General features: G+C 70.9%; 1 long non-coding RNA gene across 1 annotated transcript; it reads right to left on the bottom strand.

Moving 5' to 3' along the window:
- Nucleotides 1-864: 864 nt before the first annotated feature.
- Nucleotides 865-4,319, bottom strand: LOC135329527 (uncharacterized). The gene is made up of 2 exons (XR_010390959.1): nt 4,107-4,319; nt 865-1,186 (listed from the first exon to the last, which is right to left on the bottom strand). It is a non-coding gene; the product is annotated as an uncharacterized LOC135329527 (long non-coding RNA).
- Between the last annotated feature and the right edge of the window lie 4,031 nt (nt 4,320-8,350).

Here is an 8,350-nt window from a genome sequence, read left to right on the forward strand (position 1 = left end):
CATACGAGACACGCTGGGATGCAGGGCTCCCTGTGCTGCGCTCCTTGCAGGCACTTGTGGGGCCTGGGAGCAGCCCTACCGCGGTGTGGGGCCGGCCTCATCCTGCCCTGGGGCTGGGGAGCAGCCTGGGCCCAGGACTGGAGGTGGCCGGGCAGCATGCCTGTGCGGTGACAGCCCGGCTGCGTCACTGGGCTCCCGCTCACCACGAGGTGGCACCACGACCTCGCCGTGCAGCCACCTGGACCCTTCGCCCCGCTACCCCCCAGGTCCCTGACCCACCCTGTGGGTGACAGACGCAAGGGGATGTCCCCCCCCCCACACACCACGCCAGCGACAACGCTCTCCCAACCACGCTTCGGGGGGACACCCCGCTCCTGCCGGTTGTGGGGCGGCAGATCAAACCTCGGCTCATGGCTGGCTCCCGCAGGGCTGGTCCTGCCACAGCCCTTCCAGAGCATGGGGCCGAGGTGCAGGAACGCCTGCTGGTCCCACATCCCTCCTCCCGCTGCTCCCCATCCCCGACCTCTCACATGCCTCTGGGCGAGCTGAGACCTGACACATTCGTGTCACGAAGGACCTCGGGCTGCCAGCACCCCAGGTGGGAACATGCGGCCCGCTCTTCAGCCAGCGCCAACCCTCGCTCGCTCGGTGTGCGGCCGGGTGAGCCGAGGGACGGGGCGGTGGCGGGGATCCCCTGCTCCCAGCAGCCCAGAGCAGTGGGGATGGGCAGAGCCCAGGAGGACTGTGCACATGCACACATGCACGCGTGCGCACACACGTACACACGCACACACGCACCCCAAAGCCGCCTGCAATCGTTCCGGCAACAAAAGTTTCTCAATGATGTGAAATGCAATCGCCATGGCAACAGGCAGGCTGAGCTTTACTTCCATCCTGGTAATTAGTGACATGTGCTAACGAGGCTTCCTCCCCCCTCCCTGCAGGCCTGCCGCCAGGGTGGCAGCTCAGCACCCGCTGAGCCCTCGCCGGTGGCCCGGGCCCTGCCGCCCCCGTCCCCGCTCCAAACAAACAAGCGTAAACAGGACAAAACTCATCGGAAGGCGCGCGTCCGGCGGGGCCCCGCTCCGCCGCTGGCAGTTTCCTCGAAGACCCGTCGGGGAGGCGTCGGGGGGCGCGCGGAGGGGAGACATCCTCCCTTTGTGGGCTATTGTTAGCCTTCCGCCACCTGCAGAAGCCATCGGTGACTCAGGCCCGGGCGAGGCGCTCCGGCAAACAGGATGCAAGCGGCAGCGAGGGCCCGGGCCGCAGGAATGCGGAAGCGGCGCCGAGGGAACGCGGGGAGAAGCCCCCCGCGCCGGCGCGAGCGGGCCGCGGCCCCTCGGCACGCTGTGAAAGGCACCGGAGCAAGCGGGGCCGGCCGCGGCGCGCGGCTCGACGTCGCCGGCGGCGGGCGGTTCCCGCCGGAGCTGGGCTGCGCTGAGGGCGGGCGCGCGGGGGCGGCCTCGGCGGGCGCTCGCACGCGGCCGGCGCGCGGCTACGGGCTGCCAGCGCCGGCGCGGGGCCCGTTCCGGTGCCCTGCGGCCTGGCGAGCTGCTGCCACAGGCCGTGCTGTGGGGCAGGAGGGCTCGGCTCTGGGCAGAGCCCCGCCAGAGGGACCCGACGGCCCCCCACACCCATACTGCCCCCCCCCGGCTCCCTACACCCCAACTGCCCCCCTACAGCCCCACTCACCCTTACTGCCCCCCACTCACCCCCCACACCTTGCGCCACACCTTGCAGCCCCCCCCACATGTACTGCCCCCCCACCCCGACTGCCCCTCACACACCCCAACTGCCCCTCGTGCAGCCCCTCACACACCCTGACTGCCCCCCACGCAGCCCCCCACCCCTACTGCCCCCAGCATAGTCCTACACCCCGACTGCCCCACACACTGCCACACACAGACCCCCCACACCCCAAATACAGATCCCCCACCCCCACTGCCCCCCCCACAGCCCCCACACGCACCCGTACTGCCCCCCCACAGCCCCCCCACCCCGAATACCCCACACACCCATACTGCTCCCCCCACATGCTGCCCCCCCCACAGCCCCACACACTCTGACTTCGTCACATGCAGCTCCCCACACCTCGACTGCCCCACATGCAGCCCCCCACCCCTAGTGCCCCAAACATGTGTGTGCCTAGCCCCCCACCCCAGATGCCCCCCACTCCCATACTGCCTCCCTACCCCCCCACATACTGTCACATGCAGCTTCACACACAGCCTTGCTGCCCCCCCACAGCCCCCCCACCCTTACTGCCCCCAACATAGTCCCACACCCCGACTGCCCCCCACACTGCCACACACAGACCCTCCCATCCCGACTGCCCCCCCGCAGACCCCCCCACATACTGCCCCCCACACAGCCTCACATACTGTGACACACGCAGCCCCCCCGCAACCATACTGCCCCCCACACAGCCCCCCACCCCGAATGCCCCACACACCCATACTGCTGCCCCACTCCCCCCCACATGCTGCCCCCCACACAGCCCCCCACACCCTGACTTTGCCACATGCAGCCCCCCACCTGTACTGCCCCCCCAACCCCCACACCCCAACTGCCCCACATGTAGCCCCCCCACCCCTACTTCCCCAAACATGTGCCTAGACCCCCCACCCCCACTGCCCCCACCCCAAATGCCCCCCCACCCGTACTGCCCCCCCACACTGTGCCACATGTAGTCTCACATACCCCTACTGCCCCCAACATAGTCCCACACCCTGACTGCCCCCCACAGACACCCCCTACATCCATACTGCCCCACATACAGCCCCCCACACCCCTACTGCCCCCCACACGTAGCCCCACATACACCGTGGCTGCCCCCCACCCAGACCCCCCACACGACCTGAGTGCCCCACACACAGACTCCCCACATACTGCCCCCCACAGCCCCCCACACCCCGACTGCCCCACATGCATCCCCTCACATACTGCCCCCCACACCTTGACTACCCCTCACACACCCCTACTGCCCCCCCACACCCCAACTGCCCCATGTGCAGCCCCACATACACCCCGACTGCCCCCCCCACAGCCCCCCACCCCCACTGCCCCCAACATAGTCCCACAAGCTGACTGCCCCACACGCTGCCCACCACACTGCCCCCCCACAGCCCCACACACACCGACTGCCCCACACAGATCCCCCACATACTGCCCTCCACACCCTGTGCCACATGCAGCCCCCCCACCCATACTGCCCCAAACATAGCCCCCCACCCCTACTACCAACATAGTCCCATACCCCAACTGCCCCCCACACTGCGCCCCCATAACCCCCCCACCCCAACTGCCCCCACACAGATCCCCCCACCCCTACTGCCCCTCACATAGACCCCACAAACAGCCCCACATACCCTGACTGTGCCACGTGCAGCCCCCCGCCCCCATGCTGCCCCACATGCAGGTTCCTCACACGCTCGCTGCCCCCCACAGAGCCCCCCATCCATACTGCCCCCCCCACAGCCCTACACACACCCTGGCTGCCCCCCCGCCCCCCGCCCAGCCCCCTCCATCCATAGTGCCCTCCACACAGCCCGACATACCCTGACTGTGCCACGCGCAGCCCCCCACACACCCGCACTGCCCCACATGCAGGCTCCCCACACCCTGGCTGCCCCCCACAGAGCCCTCCCATCCATACTGCCCTCCACACAGCCCCCCACACACCCACACTGCCCCACACGCAGGGGCCCCACACCCTGGCTGCTCCCACACAGCCCCCCCCATCCATACCTCCCCACACACCGCCCCACACACACCCTGGCTGCCCCCCCCAAAACCCCCATCCATACCTCCCCACACACCGCCCCACACACACCCTGGCTGCCCCCCCCCAGCCCCCCAGCCCTGCCGCCCCCACACCGCCGCGCCGCCCCGCTGCAGACGGGACGGAGCTCGCGGCAGAGCCGGGCCAGGGCCGCGGGCTCGCTGCCGGGCTGCCGCTCGGGCCCCCCGGCCCCTGCGCGCTCCCTCGGGGCTCGCGGCTGCCGGGAGCGCGGCGTCGGGGCGCCCGGCGGCCCCCGCGCCCCCCCTCCCGCCGCCGCCCCGCGCGTGCCGCGGCGCCCGCCACGCCGCCGCGCTCCCGGCCGTACCGCGCTGCCCGGCCGGGCGAGCGGCCCCGCGCTCCCCGCCCCTCGCCCCGCGGCGGCGGCGCTGCGGCCCGGGGCCCGGCCGAGGGGACCGCGCGGTCCTGGGGGCCGCCCGGCAGGGGCACCCGGCACCCTCGGGCAGGGGGGGCCTGGGGTGCCAGGCCGGGCTGGGGGCGGGGGGATGCCGGGGCACCGGGCTGGCGCAGTGCCGGGGCGGAGCGGGGCGGAGCGGGGCGGGCGGCCGAGCCCCCCCGGGCCGGCGCCCACATGACCGGGCGGGCGGCGGGGCCGGGCCAGGCTCTCGCCGCCTACAAATGCGGCGGCCCGCAGCGGGGCCGCCACCGCCACCGCCGCCGCCGCCGCGCCCCGGCGGACCATGGCTGCGCGGCGCTGGCTGCTGGCGCTGCTCCTGCTCTGGCTCGCCCTGGCCGCCGGCTCCGCGGGTGAGTGCGGGCGGGGGCGGGGGGCCGGGCCGGGGCCGTGCGGGGCTGGAGCGGCCGGTGCCTGCTGCGAGCCCCCGGTGCCCTGCGCACCCGGTGCCCGCTGCAGCCCGGGGCCCCGCGACCTGCCATGGGGCAGGACCCGGCGGGATTTTGGCACTAGTGTGCAGGTGACACCGCGGAGGTGCCCGGCTCAGGCTGCGCTGGGGGACCGGCAGGGACCAAGCTGGGTCTCGGGGAAGAGGGGCCGCAAACGGGGCTCGGCGTCACATTGGCCTCGCGGCACTCGGGGTCGCCCGGCACCTCTGCGATGGTGCCCGTGTTGACAGGGAATCGCTGCTCTTCCTGCCCCCTCTGCCTGGCATGGACAAAGCGCTTTTCATGGTGGTAACAAACCTCACCCTGTCCATCCGGACAGCAGAGCGAAGTAAAAGCCCGGGGAAGGCTGGAGAGCCATCTCTGCCCTGGGGAGCTGGGGAATGGCTCGCCTGGTGCAACCACCTTGGGTGACAGCCCGGTGTGGGGCACAGCCAGGGCTGTGGCAGCTGGAGATGGGGCTATGGGGGCCCTACCACCAGTACAGGGTATAGGGGGAGTTCAGCCTTCTCCCTGGGTTGGAGTCTGAGTGGGGCAGAGATGCTCTGGGATGGGGAGGGGGCACAGCTGGCATCACTGTGCAACCACTGAGGCCTCCTGTGCTGCCCTGCCGGCTGGGAGCCAGCGAGAGCATGGCCCCCCTGCAGGGCTGGGCTGCCCATCCTCTGGGGTTGCTGGAGCATCCCAGCTCGGTGGGCTGGGCAGGCCGCTGGGACCTGGGTGCTGGCTGCAGGACAAGTAGCGCTGGGACCTGCGTGCTGGCGCTGGAGCACGCAACTCGTGAGCTGCTGTGGCGTGGGGGGCTGCAGGATGCAGGGAGATGGGTGCTGCCCGGGGTAGAAGAGGAGCTGAAGAGCAGAGGTGTGACGTGTCCGCTTTGGCCTGTGCCCCTCGCTGGGGGTGAAGAGGAAGCTGGGGATCTGCAGGGAGCCCGGCAGGTTTGGGGTGGGTGCCGGGAGGCAGCCGGGCTCCGGAGCCCGAGGCACGGGCTGCTCCGTGCCCTCCGGAGCGGCCGCTGGCAGCGGCTGCGCAAGGTGGCCGTGCTCCGTGCGGTGTCCGTGCAGGTGGCCTGGCTGGCTCGGCTCAGGAAGCACTCGGCAGGCGAATGGCTCCTGCTGGGGGTAATTCAGGAAATGGGCTGTGCTGCCAAGGGCGCTGCCTGCCTCCAGCCAGGGCAGCCTGTGGCCGCGGCTGAACCGGGAGCCCTGCGGAGCTGGGTCCCGGCCCCCGAGCGCCGGAGGCGAGGGGCTGTAGGGCGGAGGGACGCGAGCCCCGCGGAGGCCCCATCCCGCAGGAGGAGCGGGGACACCCGCCAACGCCGCCCCCCTGGCTAATGCTCTTCTTGCCGTCCCCAGGGCCGCTGGCTCAGGCGCTGGATGGGAAGGATCCAGAGGAGGGCCTCATCCGGAACTTGGTGCAGCCACGGGGCGCCCGGCGCGGGGCCGGCCAGCGGGTGGGCGGCTGGCGGAGGTACCGCCGGCCCCGGCCCCGGCTCTCCCACAAGGGGCCCATGCCCTTCTGACGCAGGTGAGGGCACGGCTGGGCGGTGCGGGGCCTGGCTGCCCGTGGCACAGGGCTGGGGGGGGCACCCGGGTGGGATGCGGGGATGCTAGCGATGGTGCTGGGAGGGCACCCATTGATACCTGCTTTTGCTTCTGTTTCAGGGTTTCCACCACCCCTTAGGGGACACGTCCCTGTCATCTTCTCTGCTTCATAGCCCGGCCCGCTTGTCTTCGAGTGCTGGGCCCCGCCTGCGAGCCCTCGCCTCATGTCACCTCCTCCGTCTCACTGTCCCCGGTGGCACCGCGTCCTACGGCTGTCTGGCGCTGCAGCCGCCTCGGCACCTCCCCTCGCTGCCTCTTGGGGCTGTCCCAGGGGCTGGGTGAGAGGGCGTCCCCGATGCAGCCCGTCACCGGGGCCTCTGGCCCCTGTCTCTCGGAGGGGGCAGGAGCGATGCTGAGAGATGGCGGGAGCTGCGGGCACCTTTGCACCAGGCACTTCGTTGGGTGGAGGAGCTCTCCGCCGGGGGGGCTGTGAGCGCCCTTGCCCATCCTGCCCCATCCCTGGCACGAGCCCCGTCCCGGGGGGTTCTATTTATTGTCGTGGTGCTAATCCTGCACCGTGTCTGAGCCTGCCCTCCCTCCCCGGCTCCGGCCACCCCTGCGCACCCCTGCCCTGGGTGCAATCAGAGGCCGCCCGGTGCCTCGGCGCGGGTCTGCAGAGGGGATGCCCATCTCGGGGCTGGGGCGTTATGTGGGGGTCTGGGCCCCGCTGTGGGGCAGCAGCGGAGCCGGCTGCCACGCCGGGGGTGGGGGGTGGGGTTCACACGGCTGCCAGGAGTCTTTGTATAAAACACTAACTTGGACCCAAGGGGCTGCCTTGCTCTGAACGGCGCCGGTCCCTGCTGGTCACTGCGTCTCTCGTGTCTGTAAAGATTTGTTTGGTGTAAATATACCTTTATAATAAAGAGTTACGACGGCAATAAGTTGTTATTATTTTTCGGCCCCGCTGCGCATCCCTTGAGTCGTGGCTCGGCACGTGCGTAAGGCAGTTTCTAAATCGAGGCCGGGGCGCGGGTGCTCCTGCTGTCCCTGAGCTGCCGTGGTGACGAGCCCAGCACCCGGCCATGGCTCTGCACCGTGGGGCTGGGAGCTGCGCCGTGGGGGCCGCCTTGGCTCCCCGGGCTGGCGGGGACGAGCGCCTTGCTGCTCTGTCCCGCTCCGGCATCCCCTCCTCATCCCTTCCGGACTGGTCCCCGCGGGGATGGGGGGGCTGGCGGGGAGGGGGTTAACGGGGCCTTGGTGGAGCGGAAAGGCCCCAGCTGCAGGGGCTGGCCGGGGGGGGGGGGAAGTGGGGCTGGGCCCAGCTGGCCTGGATTAGCTCATCCGCAGCACCGGGGAGGGCCGTGCACCCAGGCCGCACGCCAGCGTGCTCCTGCTGCTGAGCCGGGCCGCCGGGAGCACGCGGCTCCCAGCCCTGTGGGAGGGACTGGGATGGGTGCACGGAGGACTGGGGTGATCCTGGCTGGCAGCTGCTGGGGGCGGGGGGGGGGGGGGGGGGAAGGAGACACATCACCTCTCAGACTGCCATGCTGCTCCCAGGGCTCGGTTTTGCTGGGGGGCTGTGATGGGGGCAGGATGCAGCACCCCAGCCGCGGCAGCCCTGGCTGGAACAAGCTCCCAGGCAAGCGCCGGGCTCGTGGGCTGCCCTGGCTCAGGGCTGTGGCAGCAACGGCAGGATGCTTTTCTTCCCTCCCCACCCTGCCCTGCTGCTGCCACCAGCTCCCCTACCTCCAAAGCACCCAAGGTTTGGCCCCCCCCAGCCCCTCTGCCCCACTCGTTGCAGGTGGCCAGGGCTGCACCGTGCCCACAGCCCCCCCAGAGCTGACGCCGGGGGGAGCCAGCCTGCCTGGGGGCAACGTGCTGGGCTGCATCACGGCTGCCCTGGGAGCTTCTGGCCTGCTCTGGAGAAGATGCTGACGCGCCGGGTGCCAGACCAGCGAGCGATGCCCCGCGGCCCGGCTCGGCCTCGCTGGGCACGATGGCAGGGGTGACTTTGGTCTGCGGCCAGCAGATGCACAGCTGGGCCCTGACCCCAGCCCTCCCATGCTAGCCTGGAAGAAGGAGGCCAGGGAGGACCCCCGGTTGGGTTGTAGCCAGCTAGTGCCGGAGGAAAAGGCTCCTGGGCTGGGAAAGCCTAAGGAATCTCTGG

This window comes from Dromaius novaehollandiae, chromosome 11 (assembly GCF_036370855.1).
Source record: "Dromaius novaehollandiae isolate bDroNov1 chromosome 11, bDroNov1.hap1, whole genome shotgun sequence".
Classification (NCBI taxonomy): domain Eukaryota; kingdom Metazoa; phylum Chordata; class Aves; order Casuariiformes; family Dromaiidae; genus Dromaius; species Dromaius novaehollandiae.